At 42.6% G+C, this 19,030-nt stretch overlaps 1 long non-coding RNA gene across 2 annotated transcripts; it reads left to right on the top strand.

Moving 5' to 3' along the window:
• Positions 1 to 10,214: 10,214 nt before the first annotated feature.
• Positions 10,215 to 17,961, top strand: LOC126993879 (uncharacterized). Of its 2 annotated transcripts, XR_007748414.1 has the most exons (5): positions 10,215 to 10,358; positions 12,914 to 13,042; positions 14,032 to 14,175; positions 14,979 to 15,099; positions 17,823 to 17,961. It is a non-coding gene; the product is annotated as an uncharacterized LOC126993879 (long non-coding RNA). The 2 variants fall into 2 exon arrangements; XR_007748415.1 differs by lacking the exon at positions 14,979 to 15,099 and having other exon boundaries at positions 17,823 to 17,952.
• Positions 17,962 to 19,030: the final 1,069 nt, after the last annotated feature.

Genomic DNA, 19,030 nt, shown 5'->3' with positions numbered 1-19,030 from the left:
TGCGCCAGAACGGGCTGGGCCGACCATCAGGACCCACCTGGAAGAAGCCTTGGGCCGACCATCAGGCCCCACCGGGAAGATGCCTACCGGCGCAATAGGCAACAACGTAAAAAAAAAAAAATAATAATAAAAAAAATAAAAAAATGGGGGCTCCCAAATGGACCATTTGGGGGGTGGCGGGCCCCTTCGTTGGGGGCCTAGGGGGGCGTCTTCTTATATGACCCCAACACCCCTTCCCTTAGCTACGTCACTGAATTTATCCATTAGACTTGAGCCTGTATCATGGCACCCCCCTCAAGCTGTCACCTGGGGCGGACTGTCGCCCCCCCCCCCTACTACACTACTGCTACCGCCCTATAGCTTTACTTTCCTGTCTATCTAAAGCTTCTGAATCAATCCTTAACCGGAAGATTCAAAAGCACCTTTCCACTTCTGACCTTCTATCTGATTGCCAGTATGGGTTCCGCAAGGGGCATTATACTGGCGATTTTCTTGTGTTGGGGCGCCCTATGTCCCATCGGGCTCAAAATACCGGGCTTGGTCTGGGGCATGGATGCGGCACACACGGCCCTTCTCGCGATGAATACGCTCATGTACAGTCGCGATATGAAGTGATGTCGCCGTGTACGTTTATTTTCGATCACGCAAGTATCGTTATATATTTTCAAGAGTACCATTATTTTCCTGTATCTTCATCATAACTAAATATATTTTAGAAGCTAGAAAAAAAATAGAAAATAAATATTCAGTGATGTCTTACGAAGAGTTGTCAAAATATTTTGACACAAAGTGTTTTCGTTCAGCAAGGAACAAGTCAAATGAAGTTCAAATATCAACATATTACTCAAACAGAAAGTAAAATTATCTTTTCATGATCATTGTTGACAACAATAAATCTAACATATACACAATATATAGGACATGCATAATTAGTCGATATCCTAAACTAGGATGGCGTAATTGATTTAATTTATACTCTCATATGATGATGACGTCATCGCCCGCGCACCATACCTATTATTCAGCCCTGACTCACTGTTTGCCTTTCGTGGTCAACATAACGATAACAAAAGCTTTCCTTGGACTCTTAATGAATGATAGTGATCAAGGGAAGATGCCCACAGCCTATAACTACCGAGGGATAGTGGGAGATGGAAAAACAAGAATAAATAGCTTCAGAATAGTCGTGTTTTGTAACTCCAAGCTCCTCACTCTTTGCCGCCGATCGCAAACATCATTGCCTTTTTTGGTCAATATAACGATGACAAAAGCTTCATGTAGACTTCTAATGCTTGGAAGTGATCAGTGGAGCATGTCCACAGCTTATAAGTGCCATAGAATAATCGATGAAGGTGGGGAAATAAGAAAATATGGCTTTGAAATGGAGGTGGTGGTCGGGCGGGTAGGCTAATCACAGCGTTGCCAAATATTAGGCTATGGTCGAGTGTTCGTAGAGGCGTCCGGAATTTTGATAGTTCAGATAATTATGGCAACCCTACCTATGAAGGCATTCTTCATTCATCATCGTTACTGAGCAATGTAACTATATATTTCAGTGCCTATGCTTATGATAAGAAGCCATCATAGTGAATAAAAGGTGTTTAATGTGAAACCCAAACCCAAAGAATAACAATGAATACATATCCCCCATGGCTCTCAGTGACCCAAACCCAAAGAATAACAGTGAATACATATCCCCCATGGCCCTCAGTGACCCAAACCCAAAGAATAACAATGAATACATATCCCCCATGGCCCTCAGTGACCCAAACCCAAAGAATAACAGTGAATACATATCCCCCATGGCCCTCAGTGACCCAAACCCAAAGAATAACAGTGAATACATATCCCCCATGGCCCTCAGTGATCCAAACCCAAAGAATAACAGTGAATACATATCCCCCATGGCCCTCAGTGACCCAAACCCAAAGAATAACAGTGAATACATATCCCCCATGGCCCTCAGTGATCCAAACCCAAAGAATAACAGTGAATACATATCCCCCATGGCCCTCAGTGATCCAAACCCAAAGAATAACAGTGAATACATATCCCCCATGGCCCTCAGTGATCCAAACCCAAAGAATAACAGTGAGTGGTGAGTGGTACAGCAAGAGCAGGAGGAAGAGGAAGAAACACGTACCGATGTGCCTCTGTGAATAAGCCCAATATTTTCCTACAAACATCGATAAAATAACCGTCCTAAAACATCGAGGAGATAGTGATCATGGCGGGGAGAGGAGGAGAAAACTTGGGAGCAAGAGGAGCATCCAATGGAGGAGATACAGAGGAAAGAAGGAATCCACCTTGTCAGGACACCACTGGCCGCCGCAGCAGAAAGGAGGAAAAAAATCAAGATGAGATATGTAGTACTTGTAAGGAGTGCAATTATCGAGTAAGGGAAAGTGATAATGGACTTTTTTGTGACTTATGTTATAGTTGGTACCATGCAGGCTGTGAGGGAGTGTCACTGCAGATGTACAAACTTCTAGCAAAAGATGATCAGGACTGGTTCTGTAAAGCATGTAAAGCCAACCTTAAAGGGAAATTAAGGAAAATCAATAGACTAGAGCAAGAAAACATACAATACAAACAGGAAAATCAAATATTATTAAATGAGTTGGAGGAATGGAAGGAAAAGTTTCAAGCAATGAAGGGGGAGATAATAGAAGAAGTAAGCACAAAAGTTGTGGAAGCAGTAAATGAGAGGCTGATAGATGAGGTTAAGAATAGAGTGGAGATAGAGATTAAGGAGAGGAAAAGGCAAAGAAGAAAAATAACATTATCCTATACAATGTAGAGGAATGTACTGGCACTGAAAATACAACTGAGAGAAAGGAGTTTGATGAAGAAATGTCAAAAAATCTGCTTGAGAAAATTAACTGTAAAGAAATAAAAATTAATGAGACAATAAGACTAGGGAAAAAAGTAGATGGTAGAGTAAGGCCACTTCTATTGAAACTAGACAAAGAACAAAGCAGACAGGAAATACTCAGAAATGCAAAAAATCTGAAGAATACCAGAAAAATGTGGGCTAAAAGAGTGATAATTGCAAAAGACATGACAGAACAGGAAAGAGCAGACACAAGAAAAGCAGTAGAACAACTTAAAGTTAAAAGAAGTAATGGAGAACAAGGATGGTATGTAAGAGATGGCAAACTATTGAGATTCATCGACACTAGAAACAGGGAATAGGATAAGGATAAACTAGATATAAATCTAAATATAAAACTAATTAACACTCAAGGACTAACTACGAGTAAACTGATAGAAATAGAGAAACTTGTGGATAGCGCAGAAGATTTTATATGTATTACCGAAACACAGTGCAAATTCAATAGGTTTGATACTACAACGGGACTTTTTAAAGTTGAAAAATTTAGAAACTTGGAGGACAGAAAGGGGGGAGGATTAATGATACTAAGCAGGGAGGAGAATAAACAACATATTGAGGTCATAGCCACTAAACACACAGATTTACTCTGCATCAATCTCAAGATATATAGTACACATTTTTATATAATATTATTGTATTTATCAGTAAATGACAAACCAAGAAATATTGACATCCTAACTGAAGTGGAAAATTTAGTAAACAAACATAGGGAAGAGGGCATAATCATTTTAGGGGACTGGAATGGACACGTTGGTTGTCTGGGGGAACAGAAGATTGACTGGAATGGAGAAAAGATATTACAAACTCTTGACTTACTGAATGGAACACTATTAAATGACACACCAGAGTGTAGAGGACTGTACACATGGCAGAGTAGAAACCAAAGAAGTGTGATAGATTTTGCAATGGTAAACCAAACAATGATACAGCATTATGTAGGCATGGAAATTGATGAAAACAGAGAAGAATTTGACCTTTCTGATCACAACCTACTAAAAACTTTTTTTTAACTTTAAAAGAAATACCAACATATCCCATAATAAAGGGTTTTGGGGTATAACAGCTTATCTGAAAATTAATGAGGAAACTACAAGAAACTTTATACAAGCGTTGAAAAACAGCGGCTCTCTAAACATGGACGACATAACAGACTTTGATAAGAAAATAAAAGTAACCTCAGATACAACAATGAAAAGAACACTTAAATTGAAGAGGGATAACAGTGTGAAAATAATAGAAGCAGTATGGATAAATGAAAACATCAGACAGGAGATAAAGAAAAGAAAACAAATAAATAGAGACAGAAGGAATGACCCAACAAAAAAAGTTGAACTAGAGAAAAAGTATGATGAACAAAGAACAATAGTTCAAATGTTGGTAAGGGAAGCCAAACAAGAAAACAAAATAAAAGAAACTAATGAAATAAAAAATGACAGAAGTAATAAGAAACTGTGGCACAAAATTAACAAGCTGAAGGGAAAGGAGGAAATGACAAAAGACACAAGTCTGTACAATGAACATAACACAAAACTAGATAAATGTGAGATAAAAAGTGAACTATTAAACTACTGGCCAAATATATACAGTAAACACCCAAATAATATAAATGTAGTATGGAACACAGAAAACTCACAAATATATGAAGATCAGTTTAATACACTCACTCCTGAACTAAATATTAGTACGGATACACACACATACACAACACACAGAGTTTTGAGAGAACATTTGGATATGGAATATAGAATACATGAAGCAATAACCAAAATGAAAGCCCCAATAATAATGTATGAAGAAGTGGAAAATTCATTCAAAAAGATGAAAGCCAAGAAAGTTGCAGGCCCAGATGAAATCAAGCCAGATGTATATAAACTTATCTCAAAGGATAAGGACCTGACAGCAATTCTAACAACATGTTACAATAAATTAATAGAAGGCACAATAGACATCCCGGAGAGTTGGAAGATATCCATGACTAAATTAATCCCTAAAATAACAAGACCAACAGTAGACAAATTAAGACCAATAGCCTTAACAAGTGTCTCGTACAAATTATTAATGGGCATTATAAGAGATAAAATTGAAGATCATCTAGAGATAAATAACTTGACACAAGACACTCAAGCAGGATTTACCAGAGGAAACAGAGTAGAAGACAACATATTGATATTGAAATACTGCATCGCACAAAGTTACAAAAACAAACTACCGCTTATAGTCACTGCCATCGATTTCAGTAAAGCCTTTGATTCAATAAAAAGAGAAAAGCTGATAGAGGCAATGATGTTTTTTTTTAAATCCACCCAAAAATTATTGACTTTGTGGCAAAAATCTATTCAGAAGATAAAACAAAACTAATACTAAACAATGAAGACTATGGGGAAGTAAACATAACAAGTGGCATTAGACAGGGATGTACGGGATCCACTACACTGTTTAAATTAGTAAGATATATGATCATACTAAAATTAAATGATACCAATATAGGATTTAAACATGACAATCTATTCATTAACACACTCTTCTATGCTGATGATGGTCTTAGTCTGACACAGTCATTAGCAGATGCAAGGGAGAACATTGACAGACTAAAAACAATTGTGGCAGACACTGGCTTAGAAGTAAATATAGAGAAGAGTAACATAATGATATTTAACATGAAAGACGAACCAGAGGAAATAGGAGGGATAAATGTAGCAAGTAAGATAAAATACTTAGGAGTTACTATAGATAATAAAAGGAACTGCTTTAAAACATACTAAAAAGATTTAATACAAAAAGCACAGCGCCTAAGTAATCAAACAGCATCCGTGATTGCAAGAAGCAGCAACAAATTGATCATTGGGAAAACCTTTTGGAAAAATGTGGCAATCCCAGCTGTCCTGTATGGTACCGACTTAGTAACTTTTTCAAAAAATGAGATTCAAAAACTCCAAACCATTGAAAATAAAGTCTGGCGAACTATTCTGGGGGGGACAAAAGGCACTCCTTCAAGTACTTTAAGAGGTGAAATAGGATGGGGTAAAAAATCACCACAGCAAACAACAAAAAAAATTCATAGAACAAAACAAAAGGATAATTAAGCTAAGTGTGAGGAACCCTGGGAGAGGCCAAGTGCTGTGTACAGACATCAGAAATTTTCAGCCACAACGGAAATTCACGTGAACGATTCCCATCAATTCAACTGACCTGGCATTTATGGCATTATACTTTGTGAATTTAACATTATTGGATAATGCAAAAACCAGCACAATTAGTAAGCTTGATAGTGACAGCTAAATCTGTGGTGGAGGGCAACTTTGCTGTGAGCATTGGAAGCAAAACTGTTGGAAATTCCTGCCAAAAAAGTGACGCTTTCTCAGGCGGCCCAAAACGGTGAGTGAGCATTAGCATTACACTTCATCATGCCTTTCATAACTACTACACTGTGAAATGAACACATCAATAAAGATACGAAGAAAGAAATGTCAAAGAAAAATAACCTTTCTTGCCTTAGTCTCCAGAGCAGTCCTGGGGCTTCCTCTGTCATGGCTGACTCAGAGCTGTCATCATCCTCTTCTGCTTCACACATCCTGCAGATCAAAGGAACAGTTAGTGCTCTGATATACAATTAAAATGTTGCTCTCTCTCTCTCTCTCTCTCTCTCTCTCTCTCTCTCTCTCTCTCTCTCTCTCTCTCTCTCTCTCTCTCCCCCTGCCTGCACGTAAGTGTAGTGTGGAGCCAGACAGTCTGTGGCAGTATTCAGCTGAGTATTGCCTGCTGTGTGCTACAAGCAGATGTAAAACAGGACAGCTCCTTTATGAAGGAGATCCAGTTCTTTTCAATACCCTGCCAAAGGATGGACACACTATTCCAGGCTGCAAAACCAGATTCATCAACACTTCATTTTTCTAACCCTTATCTAATAGTGGCATAATTTATCATAGTTTGCTCCAAAGTGAATGTTTTGCTTTAAGGCAGGTCAGCAGATAGATAATATGTCTTACACGGTTCACTAAAAAATCACCAACAGGCGGGGAATTTCCTGCCCCAAGTCTCAACACACTTACTCCAGATCCACACACTCCTCCCTCACAGCTGCCCAGATTCTTGAAGCCTTTGAGAGTGTTGTGCTACTTCCAAAAGTCACACAACCCTAGCTCTGGGTCGGGGAGGCGGTGGCTGAGTCGACAGCGTGACGGCGCCGCGTTCAGGAGGACGCGAGTCAATGCCTATTGAACGTAAACTGCCGCCACAAAATAGCTCGCAGAGAGGTTCAACTTGCTTACTGCTTCCATATTTCCCTCACCGCTCACAAAGACCACAAGCGGACAAACTAGAACAAAACCAGGCAAATTAACACTTTTAATGCTGTGTATTCCCACAGTGCGCATGCATAGTGAACAGCAGAATGACCAATTTCAGTGGGAAGATATTTCTTGGCCAATGTAGTGGACCTTCTTCTTCTTTTGACCTGTAATGCTTTGTGTCGTTTCTTAGGTTCTCCTTCTCCACACTTTTATACGTCACAACATGCACTGAGGGCCACTTTCACAGTCATTTTGTTTGTATTGATCGTTACCAATGGCCGCTATAGTATTTCCACGTGAAACTGGCCGATGGGTAGTGATGTGATGTGATGGTGTCGGAGGTGTTGCCTCTACAACGGTACCTCGTGGCAGGTGCGGGGTTAGCCTAGCCCCACACCTTACCACACACTCTCAACACCTGTCGCCTTCTCTGCAGCCACCACTACCCCATAGGCCAATTTCACGTGGAAAATTCTAGCGTCGATCGCCGCCATTGGTAACGATCACAACAAACAAAGTGACTGTGAAAGCGGCCCTTAGTTACTTCACAGTGCGCACTTATACGCTTCACCCTGAACTTAGGTGTTTTTCTGTTCTTTTCTTTCCCTGATTTTGCTTTTCTATGCCTTTTGCTATTTTCCACTGTTACTTTTCACCGTCGCTGCCATGCATTACAGGTCAAAAGAAGAAGAAGAGGAAAACATCACTGAGAGATCTACAATTTTCATAGACTTGATAAAAAGTTTTTTGGAGTGTGGTTCCCCAGCACGGGGTGTTCTCTTATCTTGTTAATCAAGTAGTAAGCAAAGCAGCTCTGCCAGTCCATTTTACAAGTCTCTTGGTGGGCCATCTTCCACTGCTCCTCAGCCACTGCCGTCGTCTGTTTGTTTACATGCAGCCGTGAGGTACCCACGCTCATACTCACAACCGTTTTCCATTCGTACGGACAACCAACAACTCGCTCCCGGTTGGGCATACAGGCAACCGCGGTTGCCCATAGCCCCAATGGTTGGACACCGCCTTTTAAGGCAGCACGCATGACGCCGACGGTAGGTAGACGTGACCCGTACGTACCAAAGGAGCGTGAAACTCATGGCGGTAATGCGCGAAAGTCATGATGGTAAGACTTTAGGACTAAGCGCTAAACTCGAGGATCGCAAAACTCGAGAGGGTACTGTATAGTGAAGTGGACAGAGTGGACAGCAGCGACCTGGTTGTGTTGGCGGCGGCATCAGCAGCTGGGTCATGCACGGACGAACATTTGTCACATAATAATTGGTTGTGTCATTTAATTGTTATGGCCATACTGTCATCTAATTGTAATGGGGAGAATAGTTGCAAGTCCGACCTGCTCGTAACATTGAGCTCTTTACAATGAAAGGAAGGCAGGAGAAAACGTACAGTGATAACAGCAGTGCCAAGAGGAAGGAGAGAAACATGTGCTCACCTCGGCATCCCCTCTGCCTAACGACGCTGACCTGAGGTGGTTAAGTCACGGGAACTCAATGTGAATGCTGATGTTTTCCGTCCAGGTCCGGCACCACTAATTACTACTCGGGAGGCACGACCCGCTGAGGTTGACAACACCCCAGGTCACCGTCACTTAGAGCCAGTTAGTCAGAATGGTCGTAGTAATTCCTTGCCATACACACATATGAAGTGGATCCCAAGTTACTATGACAGCCTTTAATCTTAGAAGCACAATGCCTAAAGCAGAGGTGACAAGTTCATTCCACCAAGTACAAAGCCTTCATGAGAACCTTTGAGACTGTAATCAGTGACAAACTAAATACCAGTGAGGATGAAAAGCCAGGTGCCACGAAAACAAGGCTAGGATGGATAGTTTGTGGAGCCGTGAATAACAGTACAGTTATCCGTGTGTGAGAGTTAACCGTGTCAAGGTGGTGGGTGTGACACTAACTGAGAAATAGTCATTAACCCCTTCGCGCCGGATGTTCAAAAAGCCCGCCTGGCTGATATACGGCGTGCTCGGCCGCGCGCGGGAAACCTGAGCCGGCATGTATCTGCTTGTCGCCTCCGTATATTATGCTGCTGAAAGCCCTCATTACATGTATCCCGTATTTGCAAAGCAGCATACACGACGAGTCAACATATACCTGCTATGCATAATATAAATTGCCTCAACGCGAAATAAAAAATAAAAAAAGCGATATACAGAAAGGGGAGAAAGGGACAAGGGGGAAAGAATAGAGAAAGCAGATGATTGTGTAGAGGAGGAAGAATGTCGAGAAATTATCAGCGAGAGAGAGAGAGAGAGAGAGAGAGAGAGAGAGAGAGAGAGAGAGAGAGAGAGAGAGAGAGAGAGACGTGATGGTGTCGGCGCCACCGTTGCCAGATTATCATACTTGTAGCCTCGTATTAACCGGTTTCTGAGCCATAACTATTGCCAAAACACACCAATAATTAACCATTCTAATGATAAGTGTATATGAAGGTAATTATTGGGTTCGAGGAGGCAGATTTTTGGGTCGGAAATTGGCAGACAGGAGGCCGAGTACGACAATCTGGCAACGTTGGTCGGCGCCTCGGTGTCTGAGAGAGAGAGAGAGAGAGAGAGAGAGAGAGAGAGAGAGAGAGAGAGAGAGAGAGAGAGAGAGAGAGAGAGAGACTTCCTAATTTTAGACACAAGGCGGGAAGAAGGCGGAGCATACTGTAGCTCATTTTTTGTGATTGGTGGGAACAAGGATGGTGGGAGGAGCAATAGGATTTCAAGGACAGCATACGGCGTCTTTACTTAGTAACCAACACAGAGTACGGGACAACTCAATAGAAGAAGAAACAGAATAGAAATATGACGCCTACGTAGGCGTCATCGTATATGCTACTGGGGCTTCATGACGCGTCATCGTATTGAATGGGTTAATAAAATGGGATATTACTTAAAAAAGATTCTTCATAAGGGATCTCTCTCTCTCTCTCTCTCTCTCTCTCTGCTACTACTACTACTATTAATATATTTTTTTATTCAACAGGTTAGAAAAGAAGAACAACAACATGTTATAACAACCACCACCACCATCACCACCACCACCACTACGGCAACCACCACCACCCCCACCACACGGCTGCCACCACCACCACCACCACTACCGCCACCACCACCACTCAGCCCACCGTCATAGAGAGTGCCCTCGTATTTGCTGGACAATGTGGTGAGTGGCTTTGTCCTGCCTCACACCTGCTGACATTTTTAAAGACTGTGGCCACCCGAGAGGGTTAAGGAGGATGTAAATTAACAGGGAAGGAGTGGAAGAGCTCATCTCAATGCCCTAAGAATCCCAACACTTCAGCTCAACTCCAAACTCCACAAAATTACGTACAAAACATTAAAAAAATTCAAGCCTGTCAAAAAAGTCTGTTAACCCTTAAAGCGGTGGCTTGCTTGTTTTGCCGTGCCTGTCCTCCCACGCGGGCATACTCAGGCAAAAACTTACCTCACCTCAACCTTTCATATCTTCACTCCTACGTATTTCACATGACTGAATGAAGCACCATTGTAAAGTACATACCCTTAACCCCTTCAACACCAGGACGCGCATGCTGAGTCCTGGCTCGCTTTTGCCAATACAATAATCCCTCGCCATATCGCGGTTCACTTATTGCTGTATCGCGGATTTTAAAATTGTAAATATTTAGTTTCATATCGCAGATTTTAAAATTGTAAATATTTAGTTTCATATCGCGGATTTTAAAATTGTAAATATTTAGTTTCATATCGCAGATTTTAAAATTGTAAATATTTAGTTTCATATCGCGGATTTTAAAATTGTAAATATTTAGTTTCATATCGCAGATTTTAAAATCGTAAATATTTAGTTTCATATCGTGGATTTTAAAATTGTAAATATTTAGTTTCATATCGCGGATTTTTCGCTATATTGCTGAATTTTGCGGTATAGAGGTATTTTAATATATATATTATTTTACTTATTTTGCATTAAAAGAAGCATTTTCTAGCCTAAAAAATTGTAAACAATATAAAAAAATTAAGTAAGTATTAATAAGAACATATTAAAATAATATTAAATTGAAATAAAATACGTAGCGCACTGCAGATGAGTAGACAGACTCGCACGTATGTAAAACGCAGCTACAGCCGCTTCCGCTTGAGCTAATTTGCCCACGTGTGATCGTACACAGCACACGATTGGCTGATGGATGGGAGGCGGCCAACACTGTGTTCTGTATCCTGGGCGCTGATTGGCTCAGCGACCGAAGCATTTGTTGGTTCGTGAGTGGTTAGCTCGGAGACAAAGGGAGAGTGTGTTACAGCTTGCTGCCGTTAAATGCTCGAGAACTTGGCAGTGCGGACCCAGACAGGATGAGGCAATGACTACACTTGAACAAGACTCAAGTCCTAAACTTGCTCAACATGATTACTCCAAGCTTATCTAGTTTGGTGGAGCTCTTTGCTGTGCTGGAATAAACACATGGAGACCTGCTGAACCGAACAGCTGATAGGCTCTTCTTCTTCTTGTGACCACAACTTACCGACCACACGAGTAACCGACATGTTGGTGACTGAGTTTGTGACTAGAATTTCGATGAGTTTCCCGTGAAATGTAGCCGACTTTGACTCTCAAGAAACTAGTGGTTGGGTGACCTTGTTCACACGGGCTGAGGCGAGATTCACAGAGATAAGCGTGCTTATATAAATAATATATATAAAATGTAATATATAAATAATAAAATATATATAAGGTCGCTACTTCGTGGATTTTCGCCCAGCGCGGGGAGTTCTGGAATGTATACCCCGCGATAAACGAGGGATTATTGTATACAAATTATTTTATCTCTATATTTATGCTTACATCTCAAAATTATCAATTAATTTATATTTCTTCATGTGCAACATTTAATTCTGCATGTTTTCATATATAATACATGCTGATTATGTTGAGTTTATGGCTGAAAACTTGTTATATTCAATAGCGACATTTGAAATTTGGCGCGCGCGGTGATCTCGGATACTGGGCAGGCGCTGTTTGGGTCCGGCCGTAGTGAAGGGGTTAACTGCCCTTTGACGTTAAGTTGAAGACCATATGACCTTTGCTGGAGCGAGTGCGGAAAATTGAATTAGGATCGCTGAAAACACATTATTATATACAGTTATCCACCCCCAGTGGACTTCCCTTCTTTGACTAAGACTTTTATACAGTTTATGTGAAACACCCCCTAAAACTTATAACTTCCAGGCCATCCTGATGCCCTTGGTTGGTGCTGAGGTCAAAGGCCCCATCTCGTGGATGAAATTCACTGTAAGGTGAGAAGAGGTGGCTGTCTAGCGGACATCTTCTCAAAGCTAGCACAAGGCGTACACTGACCAATGATTAGTCAAGGCTGGGTATTGTTGGAAAGAAAACCACATGCTTACCCTGCTTCACCACAAACAAGTTAAATTTGACGGCGCACTAAGTCAAAAAATGCCTTGTCCACTGTTATCGACACCCACGGCACCAGCTGTGACCCACTATTGTCCACACCCGCGCTCTAAGGGCTAAAGATTGTGGCTGTCCGAGAGGGTTCAGGAGGATGGAGATCAACAAACTCCTCAAAATGACCAACAATAATACTGTATGCAAAAAATTAAAGCCTGTCAGAAAGCTGTGTGTGACAAGAACTAACATTTTTGGCGGCTGTGGAACACTGGGAGGGTGTAGGGTTATGTTCCCCACTACTACTACTACTACTACTACTACTACTGCAGGAGGATGGCGGGGGCAGCAGTGAGGCGGTGGCCGGCGGAGGAGGAGAGAGACAGGCGGAGAAGAATGTCAAGGTCCATTTCAATTCTTCCTTCAACGTTGTCAAGTACGGGGACGGCACTGACATCAAGGTGTGTGTGTGTGTGTGTGTGTGTGTGTGTGTGTGTGTGTGTGTGTGTGTGTGTGTGTGTGTGTGTGTTTGTGTTTACCTAGCTGTATTTACCTAGTTGTATTTACCTAGTTGTGACATACGGGAAAAGAGCTACACTCGCGCTGTCCCGTCTCCATATCCTCTCTTATCCAACTTTTCCTTAAAATCATGAATGTTTCTTGCACAAACCACCTCCTCCTCCAGTCCATTCCACAGCTTCTGTTTGGGAAGCTAAACTTTTTCACATCTCGCCTACACGTGGTCGCCCTCAACTTCTTTCCATGTCCTCTCGTTTCTCTCTCGCTCCACACACACAGGTCCTCTCTGTCCAGATTCTCCACCCCGCTCACCACCCTGTACACCGCTATCAGGTCTCCTCTTTCTCTTCTTCTCTCCAGGGTTGTGAGCCCCATGCTATTGAGTCTCTCCTCATACGTCCGATCCCTAAGTTCCGGTACCATCTTAGTTGCCACTCTCTGCACTCTTTCCAGCTTTCTTATGTTCTTCTTTTCGTGAGGAGACCAGACCACTGCTGCATACTCCAACCTTGGCCTTATCATTGTAACTATTATTTTCTTCATCATCTCCTCGTCCAAATACACAAAAGCCGTCCTTGTGTTCCTCAGCAAATTCAGAGTTTGTCCCGTTATCCTCCTGTTGATGTGTTTGTCTGGTGACATGTTCTCTGAGACAGTCACTCCCATATTTGCTTTTTGATAAGTGTGAGATAAAACTTTGGATTTGTGTGTGCTTAGCAGGCTTTCTTATTTCCTGTTTTTTGTTGCCCTTAAGCTGCTTACGCTTCTGTGAATACAGATAAATAAATAAAATATAGATTAGAGGAATGGAAGGAGAATGAAAAGTAGTGAGAACAGCGTGTGGAAAGTCACTTGTTTTGATAGTAGTAAAGCTATGTTAGTTTTTGTAGTCATTGATACAGTCCTCTCCTCCTTCTCTTCCTTTCCTCAGTGCTGCACCAGGCCAGCTTCATCCTAGTCAGCACAAGCTGTTATGCCCACACTGACCACGGCTACTATGTCCCCGCTGAGCTGAGTCTGCTGCGCTTCAGCCTAAGGAACGGAATCATGAAGTTGTTTCACTGTGTTGTTGCGCGTGAGTTGTGGCCTCGACTCAGTCCTGTGAAAATGGGGGCTTCGTGGTGCAGTGGTTAGCACACTCGGCTCACGACCGAGAGAGCCCGGGTTCGATTCCCGGGCGGAGTGTAAAAATTTGGGTGGCTGTTCCGATACCCTACGCCCCTGTCCATCATCCAACAGTGAATGGGTACCAGGTATTAATCGGGGGCTGTGTCCCGTCTCCTTGGGTCTGTTCTCTTCTCCTATAATTCCTTCCCCTTCTGTCTCTCTCCGGCATATGACCACAGATGTTGCGCCGACTTAACCAAACTTTCCAACTTTTTCCTGTACTCTGTTGATTCCAATTTCATCATCATCATCATCATCATCATCATCATCTTTTCCTCAGGTTAGGTTAGATTGACCCGGTAGCATTGCGGATCATGTTTCTTAATGGCACTCACACAAACCGTATTATGATATATGTCAAAGCATTTGTGATCAGTTTATGTATCATCTATTTTTGAGGGTTTATATCATGGCACAAATTTGACCCGTCGCTGCTACACGGTAAAGCCACAAATTTGGCCCGTCGCTGCTACGGGGTTAAATTGACCTCTCTTTTGGACACTCCTCTGAGCCCTTTTTGTGGGAGCAGCAAACAGCAGGCTTTTTCATTATTGTTTCCTTTTTTTTGCCCTTGAGCTGCTTCCTCAGCTGTAAAAAAAAAGGAAAAAGTATATAATCCCTCTGATCACTGCTCCTCATCCTCACATGGAAACACCAGCAACAAGAACAATGCAACTCACACCAGTCTTTAATTTGTTCCCTTCCCCTCAGCCATCATGCTGCCTCGGCAAGGAAGCACTCGCTGGAGACTCACAAGCTGCTGAGTGACTCGGAGGGCTTCGGGAACAGCCTTGAGGAAACTGCCAAGAATCTGAAGCAGCTCTTGTCCAAGGTGAGGTGTTCGTGCATGCTGAAGGGGTGCATGTCTCCCATAGTTCCCAGTGCAGAGAAACGGCTTGAGGAGCCAAAAAAAGTTTGCGATGAGGAGTACCAGGTGGAGGGTCGATCCCCCTAACGTGAGACAGGTACTGAAGAAACTTGAGCAAAATTGAGGCGTTACTTCAGTTAGATTTATCGCTTTAGGAGTGGCGGGACTTTGTGTGTGTGTGAGGGAGTCAGCTCCAGGGTGCTTTGTGAGGAAAGCCTGCAAAGGGCATTGAGTTAACCCCTTCACTACGGCCGGGCCAAAACAGTGCCCCGTTCCGTATCCGAGATCGCCGCGCGCGCCAAATTTCAAATGTCGCTATTGAATGTAACAAGTTTTCAGTCACAAACTCAAAACAATCATCATGTATTATATATGAAAACATGCAGAATTAAATGGTGCATATATAGAAACAAATTAATTGATAGTTTTGAGATGTAAGCATAAATATAGAGATAAAATAACTCGTATATTGGTTAAAGCGAGCCTGGACGAAGTATGCAAGTCCTCGGATATGGTACGGGGCACGCAAGGACGCAGTATACTCATGTTGAAGGGGTTAAGGTCAAAGAGAGGGGTCAGTCGGGTTCTAATGAGTGTTTCTTTAGGTTCACGGTACAGAGGAAGGGTCACACTACCACCAGGGTCATAAAACTACTCCTGGAAATGCCCACAACTCATACGAAAGCCTTGTCAAATAGGTGTTCTACTACTTAAGGTCAAAGAGAGAGGTCAGTCAGGTTCTAATGAGTGTTTCTTTACGTTCACAGTACAGAGGAAGGGTCACACATTACCACAAGGGTCATAAAACTACTACTGGAAATGCCCACAACTCCTACAAAATTTTTGTCAAATATGTGTTTCTAAGTTCAAGGTACAGAAGAAGGGTCACACTACCACCAGGGTCATAAAACTACTACTGGAAATGCCCACAACTTCTACGAAAGCCTTGTCAAATATGTGTTTCTAGGTTCACAGTACAGAAGAAGGGTCACACTACTACCAGGGTCATAGAACTACTCCTGGAAATGCCCACAACTCCTACGAAAGCTTTGTCATATATGTGTTCTTGGGCGATGAAATGTCTTATAATATGACTCTCAGAGACTCATTGTGTCTTTACTGTGTAGCAGCGATGGGCCAAATTTGTTCCATAATATAAACCCCCCAAAATAGATGATACATAACCTGATCACAAATGCTTTGATATATATTATGCAATGGTTTGTGTGAGGGGTGATTTTTTCTCATTTTTCTCATTTGGAGGGACCATTAAGAAACATGATGCCTGCTGCTGCTGGGTTAAGGGATAAAAGGGACGTTAGGCTGTGATGTAGTGTTGTGATACTCTTGCCTTGGTGCCAACAGCCGCACAACACCGCACTGAAGGACGCTTCTGCACCCTGTCGTGTGTGCGGCGGCCTGCTTCATGTGTCAGAACCTGGACCTCAGGAAGCTGTGGAGCCTCAGAAGGGGAAGCACTAGGAGCTGTGGGTCCGACAGTCTGAGCCTTCAGCTAATGATATTTCTCAAAGCACATGAGAAATTACCTTATTCAAGATAGTTCTTTTCCCAACTACCTGCCTGGGATATGAGCCTGGGCCCTCGAGATATGGGGTTGACGCTACGGTCCAACAAATCTTGGGGGCTTCGTGGTGGAGTGGTTAGCACACTCGGCTCACAACCGAAAGAGCCCGGGTTCGATTCCCGGGCGAAGTGGAAAAATTTGGGCGGCTTTTCCGATACCCTACGCCCCTGTCCACCCAGCAGTGTACCAGGTATTAATCAGGGGTTGTGTCCCGTCTCCTGGGGGATGCTCCCTTCTCCTATAATTCCTTCCCCTCCTGTCTCTCTCCGGCATATGACCACAGATGTTGCGCTGCCCACTAAACAAAACCTTCCAACTGTTCCCTTCTATAATTCCTTCCCCTTCTGTCTCTCTCCGGCATATGACCACAGATGTTGCGCTGCCCATTAAACAAAACCTTCCAACTTTTACCGTGCTTGTAGATGTTTAAGAATCATCGGAGTTACCTTCAGAAGAGCTTTGATGCTCCCCTTGTAAAGACTTGTCATAAGAATCAGAAAGGAAAGCCTGTTCACTGTTTACAAGCAAAATTCTTGTTGAAGTTTGGAAGCTTTATTTTCATGTTTAGATTATTTATTAAGGTTCAAAAGTAGTTTGTTCAGAAGCAAGATAGTTTAGAAATTTGTCTAGATTTTTTTTAGAGCTCAAAAGATTTTTTTTAGATTTATTTAATTTTATTTATTTATTTATTTTTTTTTTTTTTACATCCTCGCTGGTGCCGGTAGGCTTGTTTTTTGGAGGGGCCTGATGGTATGGCCCAGCCCGTCGTGGTGCAGGCGAGTGTTTATAATGGCGCCATCTTGCATTGGCTCATGCTGCTCTCCCGGAGCTCATCGTTAATCCTAGAATCTAGAGTCTGGGTTGATAGGTGGTCTTCAGGACAGCATGTGGGTAGTTGTAAGCCACTCGGCGGCAGCTGAAAAATCCCAGCTTGGTGGCACCGGGCGGGGATTGAACTCGCGTCCTCCTGAACGCGGCACCGTCACTCTGTTGACTCAGCCACCGCCTCCTCTGTATGTTTGGAAGTTTGTTGAAAGATTTTTCCATGTTGTGGTTGTTGGTAAAAGATTTATGAGTACATAACCCAGCACCTTTCTTACAGGCCTCGGACAAAGCCTGTTGGCTCTTGGGGGGGTGCTGATGGGCGGGAAAGGTCGTGCAGGCCTGGACGACAAAACCATGGGAGGAGGAGGAAGACTTTCCCTCGCTTGGCTCTGAGCAGGCCAGGAAAGGTACAGTGCTTATTGTTTCTTGCACTCACCAACTTGTAGTATTTGACTTCATTTAATATTGAACATTTTACATATTTATTTATTTATTTTACAACAAAGGAGACAGCTCAAGGGCACACAAAAAAGGAAACAATAAAAAAAGCCCACTACTCGCTGCTCCCAAATATACACCGGGTATTCCATACCTGCAAATCCGCTCCTATGCGACTAATCTAAATGTGCCAAGTATTTGTTTTATGCAAGAAAAATTCACTATTATGGGAGTATTGGCGCTGGTGCTGGTGAGGTTTGGTGACACACTAGAGGGCGCAAATGTTTCCTGCACTTTCCTCGCCTATAATTAACCTTTTCCTCCCTCTGATCCTAAAGTTAATCCTCAGGTACTAGCTAATTAACAGCCTAAACCATAGACTCTGGGTGTGTCTCCCCGGAAGCAATCAATGTGCTTTATTGTTGCTTAAGTGCTTTGTTATTGTGAAACGGTGCCGGAATAAATAGTTAAGAGGGTTCCAAAACGGGTCGTGGAACATAACCCCTTATTGGGATGATAACTTCCATATATGCGAATTCACATGATGCGAGCTTTTTGCAGAACGCAACCCTCACATATAATGGATACTGCCTGCTGTACTGGATTTGAGGTCATTTTATATTGGGCATTTTCCATATATACTTCTGTCTAACTAAGCCATGAATGCTTGCTCCGCCTATTTCAACTCTTTCAAAGCGTCCGCACCAAAATACAGTGAACCCTCGATATAACAGACTAATTGGGGGAGACTTTAGTCCATTAACCCGGTGGTGGTAGCAGCGGGGATCGTGTTTCTTAATGTTCCCTCGGAGCGAGAAAAATGAGAAAAAATCACCCTCACACAAACCATTTCGTAATAGATATCAAAGCATTTGTGATCAGATTATATATCATTTAATTTTGGGGGTTTATATCATGGCACAAATTTGGCCCGTCGCTGCTACACGGTAAAGCCACAAATTTGGCCCCTCGCTGCTACACGGTAAAGCCACAAATTTGGCCCGTCGCTACTACACGGTAAAGCCACAAATTTGTCCCGTCGCTGCT

This window comes from Eriocheir sinensis, unplaced genomic scaffold (assembly GCF_024679095.1).
Source record: "Eriocheir sinensis breed Jianghai 21 unplaced genomic scaffold, ASM2467909v1 Scaffold695, whole genome shotgun sequence".
Classification (NCBI taxonomy): Eukaryota; Metazoa; Arthropoda; class Malacostraca; order Decapoda; family Varunidae; genus Eriocheir; species Eriocheir sinensis.
This window is presented reverse-complemented; position numbering and strand designations above follow the sequence as displayed.